Below are 14,528 nucleotides of genomic sequence, written 5' to 3'. Positions count from 1 at the left end.
TTGCAGTGAGCCAAGATTGCACCATTACACTCCAGCCTGGTCAACAAGAGCAAAACACTGTCTCAAAAAAATAAAAAAGAAAGAAATTTACCGGTATTGAAAACTGGTGATTATCATACCTGAAATACACAAACAACTCACTGGTTGTCATATTATTTCACAAACTTGATATACCTTAGCTTGTATTGTTACATAATTATAAATAACTTAATAAAGACTCAGGAATAGCAGGCAGGACAGCCAAAATCTCACCTTTACCAAGTAGAGCTACAATTGAAGAATATAAGCATTCTGGAAGTCTTCTTCTCTTTCTCAAATGTAAAAACATCCATACATTTACACACACATCTGTATTGTGACATAAAACATTTTTGAGAAGTCGTAAAAATTACAATTAACTATATTATTTTATACAAACAAATATTCACTCTTTTTATAATTTATGCCTAATGTCAAAAGGTTATTAATCTTTTTTAGTATATAAATTACTTTTCAGAATTCATGTTGAACTAAGCTACCTGTTTTCTTTAATTTTTGGCTTTCAAAAACTGTGGTGATCATGTTGTCTTTACTAATCCTTGTGCTCATTTGGTCTTGTGTTGAGATTATCTGGAGGCTCTTGTTGACTGCAATGTTTCAAGATGTTTGTAAGTTCCTAAACAGCATGAGCCACAAAACTGGAGTCAGATTTGGAAGACGCATGTTAAACAGCTCTGTAAGAAGGCATTCTTGAAGCTCAGCAGGTAGTTTGCAAATGGGAACAAGAAAAGCTTATGAGCTGACCTCTTCTCTCACTACTGCCTTCTGATTTTGACTCCCTGGGGCTGGAGAGTTGAGTGAGCTAAGAAAGAATCCACTATTAAAGTGGCTCTAAACTGTTCCTCATTTCTCCTTAATAATGTCAGAAATTGTCCTCTCATAGGAGCCTGAATATGTAACTTATGCTGATACTTGCCTGAATTAAGTTTTCAACACCTGACTTCATTACAGAAAAGGAAAGCAACTCAAAGTAGGATGCCCAAAGGACCATGGAGAGCTCATATCTTCTCTGAGTTGGCATATCTGAGTGTCTGCTTTACAGAAACAAGGCCGTAGGAGTATACAGGTGGTGACAACATTTGCAGCCAGACAATTGAGTTTGGAAGAATTTTCAAGTGGAACTTCAATCAGCCAATCCTTAGGAATTCTGGTCAGAGTTCTGTCATCTAAGATATTGGAGGTCTAGCAAAGGCTAAGTGAGTAAAATGGGCTCTAGAAATAAAACTAGATTTAAGTCAAGGCAGGATTACAGTTCCAGCTGAACAGTAAGGTGAAGCTGTAATTCTGTCGTACAGGCAAAGTGCAGCAAGGGTTAGGTAGACCCTTAGCATTGGAAAGTACATAGTAAGGATTATTCCACTGGCATTCCAGCTTCTATATATGTGAGAACAAGAAAAATTCCAGGCATCTCTTATTTGAAGTCTGAGAAACACTGTTATAACTTCTGTTATGATCAATAATTGTGAAATAGACTGGGACTGATACTTCGTATCTTGTTGTAAATCTTTAATAGAGCAGCTAAGAATAAGGAACTAGCAGGACCTTCTATTATAGGACAGTAATTCTAATTGTAGATTCTTACTAGAGAAGATCTGACTATCCAACATCCAGATTTGACTTCGGAGTAGTTGAAAAAGTAAAAAGTATTCTGGTCATTGCAGGTAGTAGAGAACTGGTCTAAAGGGGTATGACAGGAGCCATTTAACTGATAGTATAAAGCAGAGAATGGAAATATGGTGAACAGTTAGTACATTGGAAAGAGAAGAGAGAAATATTAGCATGTGTAAGCATCATACAAAACCAGAGTTCAGCTGTTTGACGAAGTGTCCAGGCATTGGAGCTATGAGAGCTTAATATACTCAGACACAAATCCTGCAATCTTATGACTATGTTCACTCTGAACAATCTAGAATAGGGCTAGTGTCAAGAAAAACTAAATAGATAATAAAAGCAAAAGAGATAGTTGTGTTCTACATCCGCTAGATCTGGCAACATTTTATTATAACAAACAGCCTTCGAGTGTGTGGTCTTCAGTTCAATTCCTGCTTTTTGGGTTCCCATAAGTCTGAAAAAAAATAAAGATGCTTCTGGCTCAATAAATGGCTACAAAAAATCAATGCATATATATGGGTGAAAATAAAGTGTCTCTAATAGTGTCTATATAGGGAAAATTCTAATTAAAGTGTGCCTTCCATACCTTTGTTTACTGGCAAAGTTCAAGTACGTCTCATGACTCTGAGAGGTGAAAAATTGATTATGTTTGTTCTAAACTTGTTTAATCAAGGTGAAAATCAATTTTTTTCTTTGCTTGGCTTTAATGAACTGGACACAAATTACTTCACATCTAGAATTTCAGTACCTCATTATGCGTAGGAACCATTTTTATTTCCTCTTATTTTACTGTGTGACAAGGTGCTGTCATCCTTTGCTTCCTCTACCTATCTGGAGTCCCTTGAGATGTCCCTCTATAAGTAGTCTTAACCTTTCCATTATATGACCCAGTCCTTCCCAGAGTGGGGAGCCTATCATTAGTTCTCACCTCCAAATAATGGATCTAAAATAAATTTTGCTGTCCAAGATATAACATCTCATGCATTCAGAAGACATTCCCCTGAAGGGGAAAACACCAGAATTTTCTTACATTGACACAGTGGTTCTAACTAAGTTACCTTTCTTTTCTTCTAGCTCTGTGTTCAATATTCTCTTAATGCTCCTGGTCTGTGGATTCACTGCCCTTTCATCTATTTTGCATATTGCTTTCTCTTTAAGATGTGAAGCCTAACACTATCTTTCTAGTTAAAATATTGTCCCACTGTAGACCAACTTTCAGACTTCTCATTTGGTTACCTAATCTTAAGATCTCTCGGGACTTTCCATTTGGACACAGTCTCAAGATCTCCTACTTTAGTAGTGTGTGTGTGTGTGTGTGTGTGTGTGCGCGCGCGCGCATGTGTATTTACCTTTGCCAACTTCTGTTTGAAGCGAAACATAATCCATGAGTGAATGAGACCCAGTTTGAGTTTTGCAGCCCAAGAACTCAGGATACCTATTTATCTATTAAACTGCATCTAGTCACAGTCTGAACACAGTAGGATCAAGCTGTCCTCTGTCATTGGGCTCACCTTTGGTTTCCAAGCCTAGAGCTCCACCTATTATAACTAGAGCACTGCTACAGAATCCCATTCTTCTTGTTCTACATCTTGTTGTCTACATCCTGACTTCTTATCTACATCTTGGTCCTTTCTTCTTGGGGATATAATCCTGCTACCTGTTGTTAAAGCCATTGACTACTAGAGTATTGTAAAACTCCAGGTTTGCCACAAGGATGATTCTGATGGTTCCTTAGCCGATTTGCTTTAATCTGACTCACTTATGTATACAGTTGTGTGGTTTAATGGCCAGGATACATTCAGAGAAATGTGTTGCCAGGTGGTTTTGTTCTTGTACAAACATCACAGATTGTACTTACACAAACCTAGATGGTACAGCCTACTACATACCTAGGCCGTATGTTACAACCTACGGCTGCTAGGTTATAAACCTGTAAACCGCAGTACTGTAAACCAGTACTGTGTACTGGCAATTGTAACACAATGGTAAGTACTTGTGCATCTAGATATATCTAAACATTGAGAAGAAAATGTGTTATTCTGCAACATTACAATGCCACTTGGCAATAGAAATTGTTCAGCACCATCATACTCTTATGGGACCAGCATTTATATGTTATCTGTCATTGAGCAAAACGTTATTATGCAGCATATAACAGGATATGCCAGAAGCCCATTTGAAAATAACATGACTTCTGTTTTCATTGTCATTTTTATTGGTATAAAAGGTTGGTTGCAGTTTGTGACATGATTGAAGCAGCCTAGGGGCTTTGGTAGTGAAATTTAATCTCATTTTCCACACCTATCTCTAGATTCTTGCTGCTGATACCACATGAAAGATTCAACACGCCCATGTGGACACTGCAGTAGAACAGCTGAGGGGCTCATGAGTCCATGCTGAAGAAGTTTGTCATTCTAGGACCTCTCATTCAATAACACTGTCCTTTTCCTCTTTTATACCACATTGTGATCCTGGGGCCCACAAGTTAGGTGGCAGAGTTTGCCCAAATTAAGGTACTTTTAGTGTTCTGGAGAAAGGAAAGTTCCCTCTAATATATAAGAACTGGATAATCTATAGCAGGATTACTAGTAGCAATCCTTGAGAGTTGCATCACCATTCCGTTGTACTAGGGGATATTTCATTCAGGCAGGGCAACGTGTCCAAAGTGTCAAGCAATAACATCTTCTGCAATTAGTAGGCAGAAGAGAACAACGCTGTACAGCAGAAGAGGGTGTTCTTCCTGGAAAGGTTGAAGTTAGAATATATGCACTGAAGCTCACCTCTTCCATATTCAAGCTCTGACATTGTATTAACGACTTAACCATCTCTGAAACTAGATTCTTTAACAGAAAATCAGGGAAATATATTCAAAAAGATAATGAAATTAAGTGCCTTGTAACTATAGAATGCTAAACATATGAGATTATTATCACATAGGCATTGTTTATGATGCTGGCATGCTTTCAAATGTTGAGATACATCCCTTAACACAGGGCTTTATATTGAATGGAAAAAGGTGTATAAATTAAGGACACATAGAGAACTGGGTTTAAAACCTGTTATATTTCCTGGGCTAAAACTATCTACCTCAAAGTTTTCCATAAAGATGAAATGTAATAATATAATTATAGGAATTAATACAGGAACATAGAAAATTCTATAGTTTATAAATCTGTTGAAGAGATATAAGATGTGTATTTTTTATTTTCAAATGTTAAAATGTCTGATAACAAATATAAGTGAAAATTTTTAACTGCACAAATGAATCTCTGGCATAACCTTCTTATATATTTTTGCAAAATAAGCAATGCTTTAAAATAAGAAAAAGCAATCAAGAGTTTATAATATAATTTATCTAGAATAGGCAGTATTTCTTTAATGTTTACAGTATATCCACAATTCTGAAGGCTTTTTACGCACTAACTCATTTAGTCTTTACAATAACTCTTTATGATAGGGATTATTTATTATCCCCATTTACAAATGAGGAACTTAAACAACTGTAAGAAGTGAATTGTCTAAGGCAACAAGATAACAAACTGCTAGAGGCAATGTTCAAATCCAGGCAAGATTTGCTCATCTTCAAGGGGTACTGCCTCTTTTTGGGGAGATAATAATTTTTAAAGGGTCTCTGGTATTTCTGCATGTCTCGTAAGTGAAGCATTAACTATCTGTTTCTCCAGACAATCTTTTCAAGGATTCACACCCTCAGAAGATAACAAAGAGTGTTTCCCTCCAAAGCAAAGGGCACGTTTTCTTGATTGGGACAACACGTTTATTGTCTGTCTCTGGACCAAAGAACAGACATATTTTTTTCCCGTTAGAAAAGATTTGCTTTTCCTACATTCAAGATTCCTTTCCATTTAATGCAACTCACTGTATATGCAGGTGTCAGCTGTCCTCTTCATATCACCTTATAGCAATTGAGTCTCAGGGAACCAGTACAAAAATGTTGATATTCCAATTCCTGCTATTGCCATAAGTAATAAAATCACCCTTCACCTTTGAAGCAGGAGTCTCATATCTTCTACCAGCACCCATAAAATACTGGTTAGCTTACTCAGATGCTGCACAGTTCTTACAACTTTTAGCACAATAGTAATAATAATTACAATCATACCACTATAAAATATCTTTAGATGTTGGAACATAAATTTTAAGAAAGTCTTTATATGTTAGAAGATTTTTGGAACATTATTAAATAATTTTTGGATATGTTTCCTTAAATATATCTCTATATATTAGCCCAGGAAAAGATACTTTACAAGTTAATTGGCAATTATTTTGTTGTAGGCTGCCGTAGTTCTGATACCTTGTATTAATGATCTAGTGACATTTACAATTAGGTCACTATATGTCATTTTATTTGGGAAACATGACAAAAAAGTTATTTTTTGATATTTAACAAAATATCAAAAAATAACATCCAAAACATTTTGTTGTAAATCCTCCCTGCCTTTAGGTCTCCAGAATTTGATAGAACATGACATGCCCTTCACCCAGCGGAGCAAGAGCAGGGTGCAGGCTAAGTTTTACCTCAATTTGAAAAGGCTACTGACTTTGTTGGATATTAGAAGATAAATAGTCCAAAGTAATGCAAAGAAATGACCCTGGCTATTTTATTTTTAAAAGTGTGTATATAAGCATATTTTCTTCACATATAAATGGAGTACCTGAGTACTTTCAGTTATAAATCACATGGTAGCAAATCTAGGTACTAAGTTTTGGCCAATATTATTGAAGTTTGAATAATACGCTAGAAACTTCAACCAGACCATGCAAATGCAATCTACGTAGAAGTACTACATTTCCTAGAAGCAAGACATAATTAAACATAGCACGTAGAAACTGTTACAACACTCTGGTGATAAGAAAAGTAATACATCTTATTTGTGGAGCTCTTTATAATTTTCAAAACAGATTTGCACATATTTTTCAGTTGCATCTTATACTAACACCGGTAAAATCTTATCTAGTGGTTAGAAGACCAAAGAGTCACATAACTAATAAACACTGACATTAGGACAAGCACCTGGAAATTTTGCCTCACTGTCTTTCCAATAGACTATGCTATACTTTATATGCTGATTTATACTTTCAAAGTCATCTGGGTAATTATGTCATTCAAATATGCTCCAATCATTTGCTTATATAAAGATTAACATAATAGACCTGAGAATCCAGGCAGAAGGGAAAGGAGGGGAGAGGAAGAAAGACAAAGACAAGGAGAAGGAGAAGGAGAACAAAGAAGAAGAAAAAGAAGCAGCAGGAGGGTGAAGGGGAAGATAAGGATAAAGAAGAAGACTGATGACACGAAAACAAGTTATGATACTTTATATCCACAAAAAGCATTACATTTGATATAGTTTTTCTCTATTGCCCTGTTAGTTATGTATTTTTAATTCACTCTCTGCAATCCCCTAGAATTGACTATTTCATGGCCACGTATTTTATTATGCATTGTTTGCGTTATGCCTAATCTCCAGGCCAGTTACCCAGCCCCTAGATTCCCTCTTTCCATTCATTTCTTCTCCTGCCAGAGTTAACTTTCCTAATTAATGTTCATGTTACTCTTCTCTAGGCTCTGTCATTGCTGCTGAAAAACAGAGCTGAATAAAACCCAAGTTCAGACACGGAGAGAGCTTCATGTGGTTTGCTGTCACTTAAACAAAGATTTACAACAGTTATGTATGTTAAAATCACAGTCTGAACAAACTGCTATGAAAACACTGAGAAATTATGAATTTTAGACTATGAATTAACTATTATTAATTATAAGATAAACAAGGTAGATATCGAAGTGACAGAAATATTCTTATTTGGTTGTTAAAGAATAAACAGAGTTTGCCAGATAGGAAACAAGAGTATTGTAGGCATAGGTCCAAGAGCCTGAAAGAACATGTTTGTATTATCTGTTCTCATGCTGCTAAAAAGACATATCCCAGACTGGGTAATTTATAAAGAATAGAGGTTTCATTGACACACTTCAGCATGGCTGGAGAGGCCTCTAGAAATGTGTAATCATGGCAATGGAGGAAGCAGAGACATACTTCTTCACATGGCAGCAGAAAGGAGAAATGCTGAGCAAAGTGGGGAAAGCCCCTTATAAAACCATCAGATCTCGTGAGTACTCACTCACATGAGAACAGCATGGGAGTAACTGCCCCCATGGTTCAATTACCCAAAACTGGGTCCTTTTCATGACACGTGGGAATAATGGGAACTACAATTCAAGATGATATTTGGATGGGGACACAGCCAAATCATATCATTCCACCCTTGGCGCCTCTCAAAACTCATGTCCTCACATTTCAAAACACAGTTATGCCTTTCCAACAGTCCCCCAATGGCTTAACTCATTCTGGCATTAGCTCTAAAGTCCACTTTCAAAGTCTCATCTGAGACTAAGCAAGTCTCTTCTGCCTATGAGCCTGTAAAATCAAAAGTAAGTTAATTACTTCCAAGATACAATGAAGGTACAGGCATTGGGTAAATACACACATTCCAAATGGGAGAAATTGGCCAAAACAAAGGAAATACAAGCCCAATGCAAGTCCAAAGTTTAGTAGGGCAGTCATTAAATCTTAAAGTTCTAAAATGATCTCCTTTGACTTCATGTCTCATATCAAGATCTTACTGATGCAAGAGGTGGTGTCCTATGGTCTTGGGCAGCTCTGCCCCATGGCTTTACAGGGTACGGCCTCCTTCTCCTGGTTGCTTTTAGAGCTGGCATTGAGTGTGGCTTTTTCAGGTGCATGGTGCATACTGTCAGTGGATCTATCATTCCGGGTCTGGAGGATGGTGATCTTCTTCTCACAGTTCCACTAGGGAGTTCCCCAGTGGGGACTCTGTGTGGGAGTTCCATCCCGATATTTCCCTTCCATGCTGCTCTAGGAGGGGTTCTCCATGAGGGCTCTGCCCCTGCAGCAAACTTCTGCCTGGACATGCAGGCATTTCCATCCATTCTTTGAAATCTAGACAGAGGTTCCCAAACCTCAATTCTTGTCTTCTGTATATCCTCAGGACAAGCACCATGTGGAAGCTGCCTAAGCTTGAAGCTTGCACCCTCTGAAGCAATGGCTTGAGCTGTACATCGGCTCCTTTTAGCCAAGATGGGAGCTGAAGCATCTGGGAAGCAGGGCACCATGTCCAAGGTGGCACAGAGAAGGGGGGCCCTAGGTCCAGAACAGGAAACCATTTTTCCTTTCTAGGCCTCTGGGCCAGTGATGGGGACCACCTTGAAGGTATGTGACATGCCCAGGAGACATTTCCCCAATTATCTTGGTGACCAACATTTGGCTCCTTATTACTAATGCAAATTTCTGCAGCCAGCTTTAATTTCTCTCCAGAAGAAATTCAAGTTTCTTTTCTATTGCATCATCAGGCTGCAAATTTTTCAAACTTTTATGCTCTGCTTCTTCTTGAATGCTTTTCCACTTAGAAATTTCTTCCACCAGATACCCTAAATTCTCTCTCTCAAGTTCAGAGTTCCGCAGATCTCCAGCATAGGGGCAAAATACCACCAGTCTCTCTTCTAAAGCATAACAAATCACCTTTATTTCAGCTCCCAACAAGTTCCTCATCTCAATCAGAAGCCACCTTACCCTGGACTTCATTGTCCATACTACTATAAATATTTTGCTGAAAGCCATTATACAAGTCTCTAGAAAGTTCAAACTTTTTGACAACTTCCTGTCCTCTGCTCAGCCCTCCAAATGGTTCCAGCCTCTGCCTTTTACCCAATTCCAAAGTCAATTCCACATTTTTAGGTATTTTTATAACAGCAAACAGCCGTCCAACCCCACCCGCAGTACTAATTTACTGTATTATTCTATTCTCACACTACTAATAAAGACATACTTGAGACTGGGTAACTTATAAAGGAATTATCTTTAGTTGACTCACAATTCATCATGGTGGGAGAGGCCTCAGGAAACGTACAATCTTGGTGGAAGGGAAAACAAAAACGAGGTCTGAGCCACGGCACCCAGCACTCCCTTCACTCTTTTCTCCCTCCTGCTGCCTTGTGAAGAAGTGATCCTACTTTATGTGATGACAGAAAGAAGTGCTGAGCAAAGAGGGAAAAACTCCTTACAAAACCATCAGATCTCATGAGAACTCACTCAATACCATGAGAACAGCATGGAGGTAACTGCTTCTATGATTCAGTTACCCCTGACATGGTCTCTCCCATGACACATGGGGATTTGGGGAACTAAAATTCAAGATGAGATTTGGGTTAGAACACAGCTAAACCATATCAATGGTGTATCCAAAATACACGGATGCCAATGTGTAATAGAATAACAATTTATAGCAAACACCTGATAGTGATTACTGACACTGATGTAAGCATTTTACCTGTATCAACTCTTAATCCTTGCAACTATTCTATTAGGTACATAATGTGATCAGCATTTCAGAGATGAGAAAAAAGACTCTAAAAGGTTAAATAAATTGTCCAACATCACACAGCTAATAAACATCAGAGCCAGGATTGGAACACTAGCAACCTGATTCTAAAATCCTGACCTTTAATGGCCAGGTTATAAGGTACCCTGATGAACTGTAGGAACAATTTTGTATAATGTATTAAAGATTCAAGAATTTAACCACAAAAGTGAGAATCAGCTTGTTTTAAAAAATAATTTCAGCAAGGTTATTGATAACAGATTTGAGAAAAAGTCTTATTAGGTGTCCCCAGACAAATAATGATGAGTCTGATGGAATTCAGTTTGGCAGGAATGGGGCAGAGGGGACACATTTTATATATATTTAGAAAATAAAACCAATACCATTTGGACAACAAATGTATATGTAAAATCAGCAAAGAAAAGAATCAAAACTACCTTCCTAGTTCTGGGATGCATGACAATATAAACGTGCACCCTTTTAAGAATCATGAAAAGGGATTCAGTCAGTTATTTGGGGAAGTATAAATGTTGAGGTGTCAGTGGACGTTTGCATGGAAATTTCCAGTGCTCAGAGATCGGGCACTCTATTTATTATGTAGGTCAGAAAATTTGAAAATTATTTTCAAGGGTGTTGTGTTTTGGCTGTGTGTCCCCACTAAAACACTAAAATATCATCTCAAATAGTAATCGCCATAATCCCCACGTGATGACGCAGAAACCTGGTGGGAGGTTATCAGAACATGCAGGTGGTATTCCCCATGCTCTTCTCATGATAGTGAGTGAGTTCTCATGAGATCTGATGGTTTGATAAGGGGCTCTTCCTCCTTCACTCCCTTTTTTTTTTTTCTTTTTTTTTGAGACGGAGTCTAGCTCTGTCATCCAGGCTGAAGTGCAGTGGCGTGATCTTGGCTCACTGCAACCTGCGCCTCCCAAGTTCAAGTAAGTCTCCTGCCTCAGCCTCCCAAGCAGCTGATTACAGGTGCCCAACACCACACTCGGCTAATTTTTGTATATTTAGTAGAGATGGAGTTTCGCCATGTTGTACAAGCTGGTCTCAAATTCCTGACGTCAGGTGATCCTCCCACCTCGTCCTCCCAAAGTGCTGGGATTACAGGTCTGAGCCACTGAACCCAGCCCTTCCTTCACTCTTTTCTCCCTACTGCTGCCTTGTGAAAAAGCCACCCTGCTTCCCCTTTGCCTTCTGACATAATTGTAAGTTTCCTGAGGCCTCTCCAGCCATGAAGAACTGTGAGTTGATTGAACCTCTTTTCTTTGTAAATTACCCAGTCTTGGGCAGTTTTTTATAGCAGTGTGTAAATGAACTAATATAATGGGAATGTTTTTCTGCTTTAAGGACTTGCACCCTCCCAGTCAAAAACTATGTCTACCCATGTCTTGCCAGTGTGTCGAGATTACTATATGAGGAGAAAGAGCAAAGAGTCTGGAGCCAGACTTTTCGTATGATGAAACCTAAGCTCTGTCACTTACTAGTTTCCCCAAATCATCATGTTAGTCTGAGAAAAACACAACCTTCAAATCAATAGACTAGGGTTTGAAACCCAGGAATGTCACATATAGCTGTCACTTCATATTTTTGAGTTTCAGTTTCCTCTTCTGTAAACTGGAAATGATAATATATACTTGTATTTGGTAATTAAATGAACTAAAACATATAAAAATTTTAGTCTACTTCTGGCATATATTGATGACTCATAAATATTAGCCAGTAATTATAATCATGATAATAAATTATGTATAAAAAATTTGTGGTGAGAACAGTTACTAAATTACCTTATCACTAATAATAGTGTAGATTTAAATCCAATAAAAATATATGTATGAAGATTCCCTGTGTCTGGAGAGATCTCCTTCTCTATCACTCAAATCTTGTGCAGCCTTCCAGGAGCAGTTGCAATGAAACATCTGCAAGTCCTAATTAGAAGGACAGAAGAGAAAGCCCATCGTTCTGTAACTCCAGAGCAATTTTAGAACACTTCTGTCACAGTGCGATGACTTATAATTATACATGCTCTTAAAAGGATCTTCTAATCTATTTTGAACTGCAAATATTTATATTTGATTCTTACTCGTATTTGACTCTCTAACTACACCAATGACAGTGCTCAGTAAATGTTAACCCGGATAGGTTGAATTCCTCAGACATAACCAGCTGCTCTAACTTGGTCATACTGAAAAAACTTGCTCACAACTTATGAAAAAAAAAAACAGAAATATTGCAGTAGCTTGATTTAGATCACCAGAGCAGATGTGTGAGCAAGTCTCAGGATCTGCAAGCAATGGGCATGTGAGGGATATTTATTTTTTTTATTCATGCATTTTCATAGAGAAAAATTAAGGGATCCCTTTGTTTATATCCATGTGAGAGAAACAAATGCCTTTTGTTTTGCTCAATTGGCAGTATGTCGATGTTTTTCAAGTATGCATTTATTATTAAACTAGACCAAAGAAATGAAAGGTACTTTTCAGATATAAACACTTAGAAAATCTAGAATGTTAATGATCTATTATCTTGGAGATTCATGTCATACACCTATAGAAAACAAAAAGCTGATATGCATTATATTTTATATGCATATAAAAAGCTTGTATGTATATAACAGTATTTATTGTACAAATTTTTTAAGGAAATAAATTAAATGTATCACTTTGTCATGCAGTCATCCAGTATCTATGTTTGATAATAATTTCTTTGTTATTGTTTCAATTTATTAAAAAATCAACTATAAATAAAAGTTAGCATTCTATTTCTTCTTCCTTAATAGAAGGGTTCATTAAAATTTTGCAATTTACCCACATATCAGTAAACACACACACACACGTTCAATAAATATTAGTTCTTATTGTAGTATAATTAATGTTTAATGTCACAAACATATCATTCATCAATTTTGATTTTTTTTATTTTAACTTTAGTTTTGGACTCTTAGAATAAAATAACTAATATATTCCTTTTAACTGACATATAATATTCTCTAACATGAATCTATTCCATTTTATTTATCCATACTCACAGATGTTAGGATTTTTTTAATTTTATTTTAATTAGTTCAGAGACAATGCTGCAATCAGCATCCCTTTATAGGTTTCTTTCAGCAAATATGTAAGAGTTCCTCTCAATTATCTATGAAGAAGAGAAATTACCAGGACACCGGAAATGTGTATTTTTAAATAGATAGGGCCTAATTTCTCTTCAAAGTAGCTCTAATTAGACAATCCCCAGCCATGAATAAGAGTTTCTATGTTCTCACATATTGCCATTATATACTATTGTCAGACTTTTCAACTCTGGCAATCTGAGAATATTATCAACGGTATTTTATTGTTGTTTTAATATTAACTGCCCTGTTTATTCTTAAGGATGGGTATGTTTTTATATGTTTACTGACCTCTTGGATTTTTCTTCTGTCAATTGGCTGCACATTATGCTTTTTTTCACTTGTGTAGTAATGATGATAGTTCTGGTGGTAAAATACTAATTTTCTTCTGTGCAACAGCTGTCCACAATTGTCCCAGGATTTATTTTAGCAGTCAAAAAAAAAAAAAAAAGGAAAAGGAAAAAAAATGTATGTAGTAACAGCCATTACTAAGCTATGCTTTGTATTACTTTTCGACTGCTAGAATCAATATATATACATAAACTATGAAACACTTATCTACAATTAAAAGCAGAATGATGAAAATATACACTTTTATTAGGAAATAAAAGTCCTAAGGCTGGGAGGTTCAAAGAGATATGTCAGAATCAAAGAAGATTCCTGGCATACCATGTATGGTTAATGGAATATAACTGTAGGTTTAAGCATATTATTTGAATTTGCAGAGTTAAACAGTAGAGGAAGTGAATATAATTTGGTGTGTAAGATGAAAGAATACAGGAGAGTGAGGTAGCATATGTGGGAAATCTTTTTCCCTTATAATAGAAATTCAGTAGAAAATATCAAAAAGTAATAATTAAAATAGCATGCACATATTATTGTGAGATATGGAATGGAGATGTGGTAGACTAGAAAAAAGACCTACTTCTTAAATTCTATATATTCCTGGATACCTTATACATATATATTATTTTATATTTTTATAAAATTGCAGCATGAAAGAAAATACAGAAGAGAGTTGTCACATATCAGCAAATTGAATGGATAAAGTTATTGTTTGTTTCATGACCAAGTAGTATATATTGCAAAAACACAAATGTGTTTATATCATAAAATTAAGGTAACTTAACATACTGAATAAACAATCAAGAAAACCATACAATAATCTCAATACCCTTAGCAAAAGCATTTGGCAAAGTTCAACACCCATTTTTGACAAAAAGCTTTCAGCAAACTAGAAACAGAAAATAAATTCTCCAACCTGAAAAAGAATAACTGCAAAAAAACATATCAACATTTAAAAAATATTTTTTTCAAGTAGTCTTATGTTCACGATAAAATTGAGCAG

The sequence above is a fragment of the Aotus nancymaae genome, unplaced genomic scaffold (genome assembly GCF_030222135.1).
Source record: "Aotus nancymaae isolate 86718 unplaced genomic scaffold, 86718_ANA_hifiasm-v0.15.2.pri h1tg000006l, whole genome shotgun sequence".
NCBI lineage: Eukaryota > Metazoa > Chordata > Mammalia > Primates > Aotidae > Aotus > Aotus nancymaae.
The sequence above is the reverse complement of the archived record's forward strand: the minus strand, read 5'-3'. Positions refer to the sequence as shown.